Here is a 15,812-nt window from a genome sequence, read left to right on the forward strand (position 1 = left end):
GAATCAAAATAATATATATTAAAATTTATATAAAAAATTAATTTATTAAATCAGTTTTAATTAAATTAATTATATTTTCATAATACCAATTGTAAATTGTAATTTTATTTTTTTGTTTGTCTCATATAAGAAATTTTGTGTACTCTAAATTGTCGAATTGGACAATATATCTCATTTCAAATGTATCAAAGTATTGCCAATACAAAAGGTAGTATATTAAGTACATTCCTCTAAAATTAACAATAAGGTAAACATTTTTAATTATAACAAAAATAGGTAGAAAACTAATAATAAGGAGGAAAATATACGTTATTAGCAATTCTTTATGGGCCACCACAGCCAAAAACCTATAAAAAAAAACTTTCAAGAACTACTCTATTAGCATTTCTAAATGCCTAAACGTGACAAGTCTGTCCGAAGTTGCATCCAAACCAACCAATTGTTTGAAAAACGCAGTCATACCAAAGGATTCGGCAACAAAAGATGCAGTCATCGCTAACGTCTTTGTTAAGCAGCGACTTTGCTTCTCTGTCTTCACAGAGAGTAAGAGAAGAGCGAATAGTGAATATTTGAGATCAAACTTAAAACACGAGGTTACAACAAGTTTGAAGTTGCATAAGAATAAGACAACAGTACCTGTAAGGAGTGGGAGGTGGGGAAATTTTGGGGGATTATAAATATAGAGTAGGAAAGAGACAAAGAGAGTGTTATAAGGTCGGACAAAAAGAAGTTGGTCATCTTATCAAAATTTGGGGCCAACAATAAAGTATACGCGGCATATGACCAGAGGACGGTTCCGTTTATTAAGTAGAGTTGTTTGGCCGTGTGGTTGTAAAGGGATATGTCGTGTAAGGGGAAGTCCCCAAACATTTTTATGGCATATTAGCCTACATATTCCATATGTAGGTATACCCTCTCCAACAAATTTATGAAATACTTACGAGTAAGTGTCAACTATCAACGTCATCACAAAAACCGCATGGTACACTCATCCCCAAATAGACAAGTAAAACATCGATGGAGCACTATCAACGCCAATCGTATCTCTTGGATGAGTGAAAATTCTGTTGCTGTTTAAAACAGCTACTTAAACAGAACTTTGTGTTCTATAAGCAACTTGCAACCTTAGCAAAAACTATCCTCAATTATGTATGAAGTTCGAATGCCCAGTTTGATGCCAACTAAGATTAGTTTCACTTACTGCTCTCTATACAAGTATTTTATGCGTTTGAGGGTGCGATAGTGTTAAAGCAGGCAACTGTGTCCCATTTTTGGCGTTCACATTTTGTCAAGTCAGTGTTCGGTTTTTTGTATTCCGTTACAGTCGATCGTGTTCTCCGTCCGTTAACGGTCATGGCTCGCTAGCTGTACGGCTGAGTCCAATTTAAACACCCAAATAAAAAAAAAATAGAAAAGACAACGGTTCCCAAAACACAAATATTTCCCCAGTAACAAAAAGAACCTGACAACAATATCGACAAAAAACTGAAAAATGGAACAAATTAAAGTAACGAAAAAACACGAATTGAGAACAAGTTTTTCATTTTCAATAAAAAAAAATTCACACATACGCGTTGGAAAGGAAACAAAAACAAATGATTTTTTTTTAAACCAAGTGCTAAAACCATAAACGGAGTTATAAAACCAAACACCCACTTTCATCGTTTTAAACGCCCCAACGTTTGAATAAAAATTAGTTTTGTTCACTATTTCACACCTTGATTTTTTTCCCGAATAAAATATAAAAGAAACGTGCCTAATTTGCTGTGTTTACAAACAAACTATAAATGTTGAAATAAAATTGCCAAGGCAACGATTTTTATTATCTTTTTGCTGTTAAACCAAAATTAGCGAAAAAACAAAATTATTATGGTGTTGTAAATTTTCTAATAAAACAATTCTAACATTATATCTATTGATTTTTTTAATGAAATGGAAAAAACAAGCAAAGAGAAAAATGTGTTAATGTATTTTTAGAAAAATATTAAAATAATTATTTCATTATAACATCGATGGAGATTTGCAATAGTAAAATCTAAGGTAAAATTTCTAAATATATATAACTATATTAGAAAGTTAAAATATGAAAGTATAGCTCCAAACATAGTTTTATATGTCCCCAAACAGTAGGTACGTTTCGAATTATTTGTTTCAAGTTAGTTTCGAACTTGAAACTAACTTTTGTCTTTAGGGACGATGTCGTGCAAAACATAGTTCCATGTGGCTGAAAACTTTTCCCTATTCTATATGAAATTTTTTCCTAACTTCACCGGGAAAACTTTTCTTGACTTCCAATACAAAACTTTATATGTCAATATGGATTCTGATACACTACACACCTCCCTTTCATTCTCAAACCTTTTCGAAACACAAAGTAAGTTTTACATGCCCCCAAAATAGGCAAGTCTTATATGTCCCCAAATGTAACGTTTCGAAATGTCCCCGAAGTTGAAACCAACCTTTGTCAAAGTTTGTGTTGACTGAAAACTTATTCTTGATCTGTAGATAATTTTGTCATAACTTCACGGGGAAAAATTTTCACGACTCCCTATACAAAACCTTACCTGATATAAGAAAAACGTTTTATGTCAATATCGATTTCGATATACTACACAATCTTTCATTCTCAGGCCTTAGTACATGTGTCTAAATTTACTTTATAAAAGGTTTTGTACACGCAAAAAAATAATTCTTTCCTCCCAAACGAAATTTTAGACAAACAAAGTTCGTTTCTCATTTGCTTTTCGCTGTAAGGAAGTGTATTTGGAAGAAAAGTATATACGTTTTGTGATAAACGTTTATTCTTTTCCAGGATGTAAAAACAATTTCATAAAGACTAACTCAAAAATTTTTTTTTCTGGCTAATTGCATTTTCCCTCACATCTTTCTCACTTCCACGAAGATTTTTAGTTCTTAGCACCTTTTTCTGTAATACAAACAATGTAGAAGAAATTATACGATTTTATAAATTTTTAAAATTTTTTTACCTTTCGCCTGGACGGAGAATCGAACCGCGGACCATGCACTTTGTAAGCCAACACACTAACCACTGAGCTATGTACCTGTTATGGTCATCAAGAGATAAATATCCATATAAGTTATATTTATATAGCATAGCTTGCGGCGCCCACGAACCGAATAAACAAAGTTTATTTAACAGAAACAAACATTTAGTTTGGCACCGTGGAGCAGTGGTTGCTACGTCTGACTCTCACGCCAAGGGTCGTGGGTTCGATCCCTGCTTCGACTAAAGTTTTTTTTTTTTTTTTTTTTTTTTTACATACATTCTACATAGGTTCCGAAGATTCCGAAAAAAATGTTCAACATTACATTGTACTATATTAAATTTTGAACTGTAAAATGTGTTTTATTAAAGACCAAAAGTCAGAAAAGAAGAGTGTTTCATATAAACGAAATGGACTCTGTTGTTGTTTCAAAAATAACTTTTTTTATTGAAAAAATAAAAACTTTGTAACAAACGAATTTTTTTGGTGATAAAAGTTTAAAATTTTCGAAGCAATTCAAAAAACTCTAACAAAAGAAAAACGTTTTCGGTACACGTTTTCCAAACGTTTTTTTTCTTTGCGTGTATAGATCTATTACACTCTGTAAATCTATAAACTAATATAGACTGCTCCAAAATTTGACGTCCAAACAAAATTAACTATAGCATTTAGAAATGTTCCCAAAGTAATGGTAAAATGTAATATTAAAAATTTTGTAGTCCAAAGGATTATTTCAAAACAAACTTAAACTAGTTTTCAACCAGGTATATAACATTTATAAATGTCCTCAAATGAACAATAAAATTATGAAATATCAAAAAAATACTTGAGATGTCCCCATAATACACCCAGAGTAGGAATACGATCACCTCAAACATGTTTTAAGAGCAAAATGTTATTTTTGGGTAGTGACTATGTAACATGGTTTTCGAAACCATGTTATTTTCTCGGAAATCATGTATCTGATTTCGGCAAGCAGGTTATATTTGACGAGAAAATAACATTTTAGTGACAAACATGTTACATGGTCACCATACAAAAATAACAGTTTGCTCTTGAAACATGTTTGAGGCGATCATATTCCTTCTCTGCGTGTAGGCACTAAAATGTGACCTGAATCTAAACTTCGGAACATTTTTGTTAAATTTCTAGATTTAATATTAATATTTATATAAATAAGAATGTATGTCTAATATTTTATGACCAACGAAATTCTTCTTTTTATATTCGGTTACTTTGGCTTTTTTGGTCTACTTTTTAAACAATTAAAATGCAAATTTTACTCCATTTTTTTCCATCCTGACGTTTCGTTGGTTTGTTTCCAATTTTTTAAAAGGATATTTTCTATTCGAAGAAATATAATTACATTTAGTTGTTCAAAACACAAATAAAAAGTAACATATATAAGATATGGAAACAAAAAGACATTGTTACGATGTCAACACTTTTGATTTTTGACGATTCTTCTTTGTTTTAAAATTCTTTAAGGGCACTTAAAAAGGAAATTATCATAAATGTTCCAATCGTTGTCTCCAATTTCGTTTATTTGCTTTTAAAAAAGATTTGTTAAACGTATGTTGTCCTAAATTTCTTTCCCCAGAAAAAGCCAATTCTTCTATTAGTGTGAATATTGTAATCAGGACCAAAACGTTCTGATTACATTTGAAGTACAAAAATATTTTCAAATTATCCTCGAAGTTGTGCTAAATATTGACGAAAAATATTCATATCCCCTTTTTGTATCACTAATTTGTACACATCAGTAAAACCAAAATATTGTCAAATTGTCCTTGAAGTTGTGCTAAATATTTTTGATAAAAATCAAAATGTCGACTTTTTAATAATTTCGAAAATTCGAGTTTTTAGCCGTTTTTCGATATTTTTTTATTAATAATTTGTACACATCTGTAATACAAAAAATATTTTCTAATTGTCCTCGAAGTTACGCTAAATATTAAGGAAAAATCTTCAGGTCCCCAAACATTTTTGAATTACCCCAAAGTAATCATACGTTACAGCTGGTCATACACTGAAAGAAGAGATTTATTTTCTGAAAAGCTTTTATAAATATTAACTTTCAGCCAATTTACTTTGAAGTTTATACATTCTTTCCTATAAAAATATCCATTTTGTTTTCTCTATGTTTACCTTCTTTAGTCATATATAGTACAGCTGATCACATCAATCAGCGGATTGTAGAACACCACCTTTTATAGTTCCATCACATCAACTTATTGAGAAAATTGTGGTCATCAATTGTCTTCGAAGTTGCGCTAAATGTTGAGGAAAAATGTTTATGTCCCCAAACATTTTTGGGTTACCCCAAATATTTAAACAAAATATTACTTAATGAATATAGAAAAATACTCTCTTTGCCGAACACTTAGTCGAGTCATTTACAGTATCGTTCTATGGTTGAGGAATGGCTAATAATCATCTTAAACACAAAATAATTACTGTGATCGTTTTCAACATTTGATTTCTTTTTTTTTTTATTAAAATCTTTATTATAATTATAATAAATGTGTAAAAAAAGCAACTAGCAACTTAGGCTATCGGCTTAAAATTTTATTTATTTTCTCTATTTGTCATTATAAACTGTAATTTTCCAGTATTTCTCTATTAATATTTTCTTTTAAAATCTAAAATTAATACTTCTCATTTCCTGGCATATAAATAAATAATTCCAAGTTATTACTGATATTAGAAGTTTATGAAGATCATTATTGTTACCTACCAACTCATTGGTTAACTTTAAACAATAGCTATAACATTTTATGTCTATTATTGTAAACAATAATTATAATATTTAAATAAAAGCAACCTGATCAATCAACAAACAAATGAACAGAACAAAAACTTACCACCAAAGCTCCTTCTGTACAAATTGTTCAATAGACAATAGAGCCAAGTGCATAGAGTAGACCCCATAAATAACTAACTTACATTAGACTGGGGCCTAGGCCAGTCATACTACTGGAGCAGGGTATTCATATAAAACCTGTAAGAATTGTTTTTGCATTTTCAGTTTATTTTCTTGTTTCCTTCCTAGAAGAGTTGAACAATTTTGATTGATGGAAATGACAGTTTAAAAAATAAATGAAAAAAAAAACTTAAACGAAAAGATTGGCATGAAATAAATGATTCCTGTTAACCATCTAACCTCATGGTACCCAATATACCTCGCACTGTCTCCCTCTCCACTAAAAACGATTAGATCAAATGACAATTGAGGTTTTGATTGATCGATTATCGTGGAAAAATGATCATTTGTGGTTTAAGATTTACAGTAAAAAACATAATTTTTGGTTGTTATGTTTTTTTTTGTTATGTTTGTACAATAAAAACAATGGAGCTTAAATGGTGAAATATTTTTAGCATAGCAAAAAAACTCAATTCAATCAAAACTACTGTTATATTAATCATTTAAGACTATAATATTTATAGAACAAATAATTAATGATATAACTATAAATATTCTATATGATAAATTAAATCTAGAATTAACTTTTAATAACTATTAGTTCAGTAATGGCAATAGTGTGATATAAATATTTTTTTATATTAAAGAGATAACATGAGTCGATTTGTTAAAATTGATCGTAAACAAATAGATTTCAAATTGAATTGCTAATTATATAGTATTATTATTCTAAATATAATCACATAATGTTAGAAATATAATTGCTATAAATACTATAATTACATAATTAATACTTAGTTTATTTGAATTGCCATGGTTTTGTTTTATTATGAGAGTTTTTTATCGCCCTAGCTGATCAGTGCAAAACTCAAGAGCATTGCCATGTTAATGCTTCTTCAAGTATTAATAACATATTAATTCCAAACTAAGCAATTTAAATTTGACCAATTTTCATATGATCGATTCACAATAACAGTTAATTGTGAATTATCAATTATAATCGTTGTAAATAGGGCTGTTTTCTTTTAGCACTGGATATGCTAAGCCGTTAAGGACTAAAAGAAAACAGAGTACTCGTTTATCCAGGACATCTCCAAAAATATGCAACGCTGTCATCAGCTGTTTAAAAACAATCACAGAAAAGAAGTGAAATCTTGCATTTTTAATGTATGCTTCAATTAGTATTAAATATTTACTGCTGCGATTATTTATGACACTGTATCACTTTGAATTTCATGTTTTTCGATAAAATAGTCACAATAAATTGCTATTGTGAATTGAAGAAGCGTCACTTTATCCAAATACAACCTGGCAACATCGGCGCTACTTGCACTGATGAGATGTTCTGGATAGAACACCAGTGCAACGATGTTCTGGATAGCCCATACAAATGTTGCATCCAGTGCAAAAAGAAAACAGCCCTAATAACAACTTGTTATATCTCGAGGAATTCAGAAATATTTTTCCAGAACCTCATACTAATACAAATTCTTCGTCATGCTCTTTCGTCAATATTAATTTTGATAAAACGACATTTCATGCATTTTGATAAAGTGTCGTTGCCTCTAGTCACAATAGTATAGATTACTATTTTGAATAGCCTACATAATAAGATGCATTTTAACGCAATTTTACCATAAATTAGTAAAACCATTATTACTATTTGCATTTTTATACGAACAGCTGATTGCACATTAGTGCATAGTCCAATTAAGGTATAGACATCTCAAGTGAATTCACAGCTCTGTAGTTTGTCTGCACACCGTAGATGGCTCTTTTTCGTCTGCAATTGAGTGATTTTTTAATTCCGCTTTAATTTGTTTTCTTTCCTTTGTTTTCCTGATGAAACACCAAATATATGTAAAAGCATATAAAATTCTATACATCCACAACTTTTTTGTAATGCAAATTGACTGATTTGTACGGTTATTCTCGTGTTCCAAAAAAAAAAAATTGAGTCACTTGACTGCGCAATTGAGTGGAATGACTGCGCACTGCAAATGAACAAAACAAAAAAAATTGAGTCACTTGACTGCGCAATTGAGTGCACGCAGAAAAGGAATATGATCACCTCAAACATGTTTCAAGAGCAAAATGTTATTTTTGTATGGTGACCATGTAACATGTTTGTCACTAAAATGTTATTTTCTCGTCAAATATAACCTGCTTGCCGAAATCAGATACATGATTTCCGAGGAAATAACATGGTTGCGAAAACCATGTTACATGGTCACCACCCAAAAATAACATTTTGCTCTTGAAACATGTTTGAAGTGATCATATTCCTTCTCTGGGTGTGGAATGACTGCGCACTGCAAATAAACAAAACCATGGTGAATTGTCAAGGTATGTCTCTATTTTAATTGGTCTATGATTAGTGAACATCTTCTACATAAATCAGGTTTGGGGTTTCTTTTAGTCCAATACATTCTGCACTGCACATTAGTATTTTCAACAACGTATAACTCAGTAGTATTTTATTCATTTAGAATTGAAATCTTCATTTGCCTGGTTGAATGCACATAAAGTGGCGTTTTTTTGATTCACAATAGCTATTTATTTTGATTAATTTGTCCAATAGTATCCAATTAAAAGCAATAAAGTAGCATAAATTATCGCACTATCAAATATTTCGTACTATTTAAAGAATTTGGTATTTCATTAAATACATTCATTTCTTGCTATTTAAAAATTTGGTATTTCATTTTTGTGTCTTCATTTAAACAGCTGATGACGGTGACGCGCAATCTGTTACATCTTCTAGATAAACTATATATACTGTGATTTCCCCTATTCCCTCTCGGCTTGAGTATCCATTATTAAAAGAAATCAAGGCTATTAAGCAATTTACTTTTCTTCCATCATTGTTGCCAGATAAATATATTAAATTCCATAGCGTATTATTGTGATTAATTGTTGGAACACTTTTCAGTAAGCCAGGCTTACTTCAAACTCTTTTTGTTTTGTTATTTTTCTAATAAAAGTAGCAAAATATAGATATTTCTTAAACATCGGTATGGAAAGTGCAGAAATTGAAAATTTTTAAAAAAATATGAAACAGCAAATTGTTTTTTTTTTTGCTTAAATTTCTTAGATTCTTTACCCTAGGATAAAGTCTACAATTTTTTAATGGTCTCAGAACCCAAAGAAAAAATACTTTCCCCCAGAAAGAAATTTTACACAACCGAAATTCTCCTTTGTAGTACAGAATTTTCTTGAAGAACAAATAAATCCAAATCCACGACAAGCTTTTGAATAATTTTCTTACAAAAAGAGATACATATATTTTGCTTCACAAGAAAACTTCATTTTTCATTTCACTGAAAGAAGAGTTTTCTCTTTTGAGAAACACATTTTTAGGTTTCTCAAAACAGCAAACTCCTTTTTCAGTGTATGATCTTACTAGACACGAAAATCTCTTTAAAAATCTCAAGTGTTTAGACTGACAAAATATGGAGATTTAGGCTATTTGCGTGATGTACACCTAGAGAAGGAATATGATCACCTCAAACATGTTTTAAGAGCAAAATGTTATTTTTGGGTGGTGACCATGTAACATGGTTTTCGCAACTATATTATTTTCTCGAAAATCATGTATCTGATTTCGGCAAGAAGGTTATATTTGACGAGAAAATAACATTTTAGTGACAAACATGTTACATGGTCACCCTATAAAAATAACATTTTGCTCTTGAAACATGTTTGATGTAATCATATTCCTTCTCTGCTGTTACAAAATGAAAAAGTAAACATTGGGACAATTTTTAATTTAGAATTAATATTAATATTTTAACATAAAACTAACAGTTGATTTGTTAGTTTCTTTTGATTTAAGTTTAGATTGAAGAAAATAATTGAGTTCCATTATATTTTAACATCAAATGTTTGAAAATAAAAAAAAAACAATAGTCTAAGGGCATACGCAAACATCTGCTATGAAAATTACCACAGGGTTACAAAAATCGAATTTTTAGTACTAAAACCACAGTTGTATATGGCAGTGGATTTTGGGAGAGATTTTGTTGAAATCCTCTACGAGTCAGCTGATATTTCCCTATTGAAAATCTACTGAATGAAATCTATGAGGATTTCGACCAAAGTGTGAACCTAGTATAAAATTATTTTGTTAGATTTTGATTTCATTTATAGAAAAATTAAAATTATCCATTGAATAGAGATATCATCCTGAGAGGACTGTGGGTATATCCCCGTTTTAGGGATGCTTCTATATTTGCAACATTTATCGAGAAATACAATGATGACAATATACATATTTCATTTTTGGAACACTCAAAAAAAGTTTACTTGGATCCAAAGATTTTGACCTTCCCTTAAGGATTTTGGTATCGATTCCGAGCCAAAGATGCGGCTTCTTTAAAATAAAGACATTTTTTAGCGACCTATCTGGCTTTGAATCTAGGATCAATAAAATTAAAATTAGGATACAGATCTCATTTATCAAATTTTCATTCTCTTTTCGAGGTTTATTTATAAAGGTGCTCACGTACAAACAAATGCCAGTTTACAAATCCAAATTATGACGGATACCTCAAAGTAAAAAATATTTTCTTAATTCCAAAAACACTTTAAACCAAAGACGCTAAATCCTCAAAATAAGTCTTAGCCTATATTTGAAGCGTTTTTATCTTAAATCTAAAGTTTCACTATTTCAGTTAATTTAAGGACAAGTCCTTTAAATCAAAAATGTTTTTCTTTACCTTAAGGAAAATTAGCCTTAGTTCATAGACATGTGACTTTAACGGAGGGACGCAAATTTACAAAATTTGTGTCCTAAATTTAATGAAAAAAATTTTTGAAGTAAAGATTATAAACTTCATTTTAATTAAAATTGCATTAATTTAAAGAAATTTGTCCTTAATATTTTGTAAATTTTGCATCCTAAAATTTAGGTTACGTAATCTTTAATATCAGGTAAATATTTTTTTCAGTGAATGTAGAGAGTAACGTTACCGATATGTTGTCCTTAATTTTAATTTTAACATTTTATAAAGAAATTATACTTTTTAAATTTCTTACTAAACTTTCCTCCATATGTACCAAAAAAAACATTTGCTATTTGATATAACCGACTTTTTCAATTTTCCAAACACAACTTAAGACTGATGTTAATTATTATAACAGGATTACCATTTTTCGCAAGATCTCTTCGAAATATATGCCTTTCATACCGAAGTATGAATTTGAAGTATTGATCAATCTGAAATCATCATTCAATTCATTTTCTTTTAAATGTCATCCAAATTTGACTTTTTTTATTGTAAACGAAACAATAGGTTTGGAACATGCTATATTTTTAAATGTATAAGTTCTAGGATCTGGTCTTTTAGGGACAGCTTTTGAAATATCAGGTACTCAGGCTGTCATAGGTGATTTGGGAGGGTAAAATGTACCTTGATATGACAAACCACCCTGTCATATACACCAATGTAATGATTCAGGACTTTATTTTCATTTATATACCTTGAACAATTATCTTATTCTGGAATATAAATCCTTATGGCATGGATATTTCACGATATGCTTACGCGCCAAGAACACCGGGTCAAGAACCAATCTAACCTGCTTGAGCTAGTCAGGGGACCATCTTTCCATGCCTCAATGACTCTGTGGATATGTTCTTTAACCAAATATGTTTTCTTGTGCCAGTGGCATTTAATATCCGGCGCGTAACATAGATGGATAGGCTCCATAATTCCATTTCTCCTTACAGGGTGTCCACTGCTATCCATCCATCCATCCCCATACAGGTTCGAAGTTCTTTTTTATTTTAGTTTTTTTAGGAAACTCACTTTTTGTCCAAAAACAATGTTAAATTTTCACCAATAAAGGTGAGTACTATGTTCGGAAGACGATTATATTTTTATAAAGTCTTGGCAAAGTATGGATGGAAAAGATTCAAGGCATTGATTGTGAAACATTTTTCAATTCCAAATTAATTGATTTAAAAAAGTAATCGTGAAAAAACTGGTTTTCAGCTAGAAAACTGAACATAGTACTTACATTAAGTACAGAATATGCATTTTTCGTTTATTTCAATTTATTATGACAATTAGTGACTTAGCACCTTCAATGGCATGAAGATCCCAGCTGCAAATTTAACATTTACTTCATGCTATTGTGATTGGAACAAGCATCTACAAAGTGTAAACACCCCATGAAGTTTTATGCAAAATTTGTTTACCCCATGTTTTTAGAAGTCTAATACTTCGAAACCTTTTCTATCCAATATTTTAATTTGAAACAACATATCTGATATTTTGCATGTATTCTGGGTCTCATATATGAATATCTTGCGTCAAATCGGAATGTTATTATTCAAATGTTACCAAATTCAAAAGCGTTCCCCTTTACACAACAACTTACCATACACACAAAGAAAGCAATAATTTCCTCCGAAATGAAATTAAAAACAAACGAAATTTCCCTTTATTATAACCCAATAAACACAAACGTTTGAAAAATGCTAAATTTCAACAATTTTTCAAACATTTTTTCAAAGGATTAGGATAAGATTCAAGTTGAGAAACTGTTGAGAAAATCGCGTTCTCAACAAAAAACAGACATTACCCTCAACACTGAAATTCAACACATTAGCAATAATATCTCAAGTGTTATCCTCAAATTGAAATGCATCGTTACTCAATAATTTGTCAAACAATTTTCGATGCGAGTCAAATTCAAAATTAACATCGTTGCAAATACTTTTCAACCTAAATTTGTATGAATGATATCCCCACTTCAAATTGAAAGTCAAAGCCAAAATTCTATGAATTTTGTATAATTTATTCATTTTCATCAAAATGAAATATATAATAATACACTACACTACATAGTACACTACAATACCAATTGATAAATAATAATCTTATTAAACATATCAACAAATAAGAACAAAAACAAACAACAAAACTTTAAATATCTTAAACATTATTAGTAAACACTTTTACATTGATAATTCGATTTCCTTCCTTTTGGTGTCATTTGAAATTAGGAACGTACTGGACCGCGTGTTAGAATTGATTTCCAGGAGAAGGAATTCACAAAATATCCATTTTAAACTGATAATAGCATCATCCAGAAGTTGTTGATTTCAACAATTTGTTGTTTTTAACAATTTTAATTGGTTGCACTTGTAATGTTTCTGGAAACTTTTCCTTGTCGATAAGCCACTCATTTTTCATTGGTCAGCTTCTTAATGTTTGCAAGAATGTAGTATCCAAAGATTTTAGTTTTCTGCAAAGAGATTTAAATTTAGTGACTTCTCTAAAGTGTTGATTTAAATTTTCATATTGACGTACCAATTATTATAAACTATTTGAAGCAGTTCCAGTTAATTGTCCACCATTTTTTCATCGGTCAGCTTTTTAATGTTTTCAAGAACGTAGAATCCATAATTTTTGTTTTCTGCAAAGAGATATGCATTTAGTGACTTCCTTAAACTTTTATTTCATTTTTTATTTTCACTTACCTATTTTTATAAACTATTTGGTTATTTGTCTAAAATTTTCCATTTTTTTAATTTCTTGCAATTGACCACGAACTTCGTTGCACAAATAAGTATTGAAAACCACATGGTTTTTTCGTTGCATTTTAGGGTAGTATTTTGTCAAAGTTTTCTCATATTATCTTCAACACCTTTTCAAAGATTTCGTCAACATTTTGGCAAATTGGAAGTAGTTCGCAAATAATTTGAAGAAGTATTGAAGGTGAGCTATTTCAAGTCAAGTTGAATTTATGTTGAAAATTATATTTACCCTCAAATTGAAAAGTTGTTGCATTTGAAAAACGCTCATTCTGTGTTTATTGGGAAAGTACTTTCATTCTAAAAATATGAAAAAAAAAATCCTCTTTATTGTAATTTTTGTATAAAATATTAGAAAAATATAGTGATTCCTCTCCGATTTTCTTATTAAATAATAGTATTCTTGAAAAAAGTTTTTTTTTGTTTTTTTAAATATTTTACACATGGAAATTTTGTACTTTCTGAAAAAGTAGTTTCACGGGCGAGGTTTAGTATTAAAGTGTAAAAAAGAGGTTTACTGTTTTAGGGTTAAAAGCAAATAAATCTTCTCTTCTTCTTTTAGTGTAACAAAATTTCATGAAGATTGAAGCCATGTCATGAGATATATATTAACATTTTTTAAATAAATGTACTATTTAATCAATTGGCGCGTATGTTTTTAAATATCGGTGTTAACTGACGAAAAGTGACAGGAGAGACTTCATTTCAGTAATAACAGCATTTGCTATGAAATTCATTCCAATTTTCGATATTAAGATGTTTGTGATCGTGTGATTGAGGAGAATCACTAAAGAATTTTAATTCAAAAATTATTATTGTCCATAATTTTTAACCAATATACAAGAAATATTGGAGCCCCAAGGACAAGTGTCATCGTTTAGTTTTTGTGTTTGAGGGCAACCTAGTTGATCGAACCTAACGGTTGGTTTTAGTTCGATGTAGGTAAGTGTGCCAACCAATATAACAAGCAACCAACAACCACTGTTAATGTCATTGTCTCCCATTCACTCTCTCTCTCTCTCTCTCTTTGGTTTGGATTGTTCGCAGTAGCGTCTATGGGGGGCTTTGGGAGAAAACCAACGCTGCAGCACTGCTAGCCACTATGCTACAGCGCTGCTGGCCATTCACTCTTTATTTCATACACTTCAAACTTTGAATGGAGCCCGCCTATTTTGCTTTCAGTTATACGGTGGCGCTTGAGGTGAAATGTGGGACAATGTTTCACTACGGATAGAATAAAGATTTGTTTCTATTTTATAAAATAATATACATTTTTTTTCTTCAAAATAACCGCGTGTGCGCGCTCTCCCTCTCTCACACTCACAGACATTCACTCACTGATTCGGGATATTGCCTGTCGTAAGATTATTCGTTAGTTCGTTTATTGTATTGCGTTGGTCATTCGTCTGTCAATCACTCAGTCACTAGAAGTATTTGTATGGGGATGGGTGGATGGATAGCAATGGACACCCTGTAAGGAGAAATGGAATTATGGAGCCTATCCATACCTGGTTAAAAATATAGCGTGTTCCAAACCTATTGTTTCGTTTACAATAAAAAAGTGTATATGAATGTGGGTATGTGATGATGATAACGTTTGTGAAAAATTATTATGTGTGCTGGTTGGTATTTTTTTTTTTTTGATTTTCTTTGTGGAGCAGTACATCGTTTAGTTGGTGCAAACATTAAAAATAACTGAATATTCAAATTAACTTAAAGATAAATATTTTTGCATATAGTTCCCATTATGCATAAAGTGTAAGCAAAACTCATCATTCATCAACATACTATTCATATTAAATGGGCGTTGTTATGGTGTTCAAGCATTTCCTGTGGAACTTCAAACACCAAGCAAAGCATTTTTGAATCCTCAAATTTCGGCGCATTTTTTATTTCTAAATGCAATGATCTCACATGGTGTTATAATGAAAAATAATGTGCAATGACAGTGATGCCAATGCTGATATAGAAAAAAAGTATCGTATATATTTGCTGTGTAATGATGAGAGTGAGTATCTGAGAAACGACATTCTCAAGAGTTATTCAAACTATAGATGAGACTCTAGTGTTGTCATAATATCGTGTAAATATTTAATAGTAATTTTTTTCGTACAACAAATGGATGATGAGCAACCATTAAGGAGAGTAAACATTGACCATTAGTCAATTAATAATAAACAAATATAAAAAAGTACATATATGCAGTGAAAACAAAAGTGTTAAACAATTTTTAATTTTTAAAAGATAATCGCTTACATATTGACATTATCATCGAATTTTTCGGGGAAACATATATCACGTGAAAACCAAGTGCATTCTAAGAAACGTTTGACTATTTTTA

The 15,812-nt window shown here is 30.3% G+C and overlaps 1 long non-coding RNA gene across 1 annotated transcript; it reads right to left on the reverse strand.

Annotated features, from left to right (window-relative positions):
- Positions 1-12,711: 12,711 nt before the first annotated feature.
- Positions 12,712-13,626, reverse strand: LOC142241643 (uncharacterized). Its single transcript, XR_012723740.1, has 3 exons — positions 13,418-13,626; positions 13,248-13,353; positions 12,712-13,182 (listed from the first exon to the last, which is right to left on the reverse strand). It is a non-coding gene; the product is annotated as an uncharacterized LOC142241643 (long non-coding RNA).
- Between the last annotated feature and the right edge of the window lie 2,186 nt (positions 13,627-15,812).

This window comes from Haematobia irritans, chromosome 5 (assembly GCF_050003625.1).
Source record: "Haematobia irritans isolate KBUSLIRL chromosome 5, ASM5000362v1, whole genome shotgun sequence".
Classification (NCBI taxonomy): domain Eukaryota; kingdom Metazoa; phylum Arthropoda; class Insecta; order Diptera; family Muscidae; genus Haematobia; species Haematobia irritans.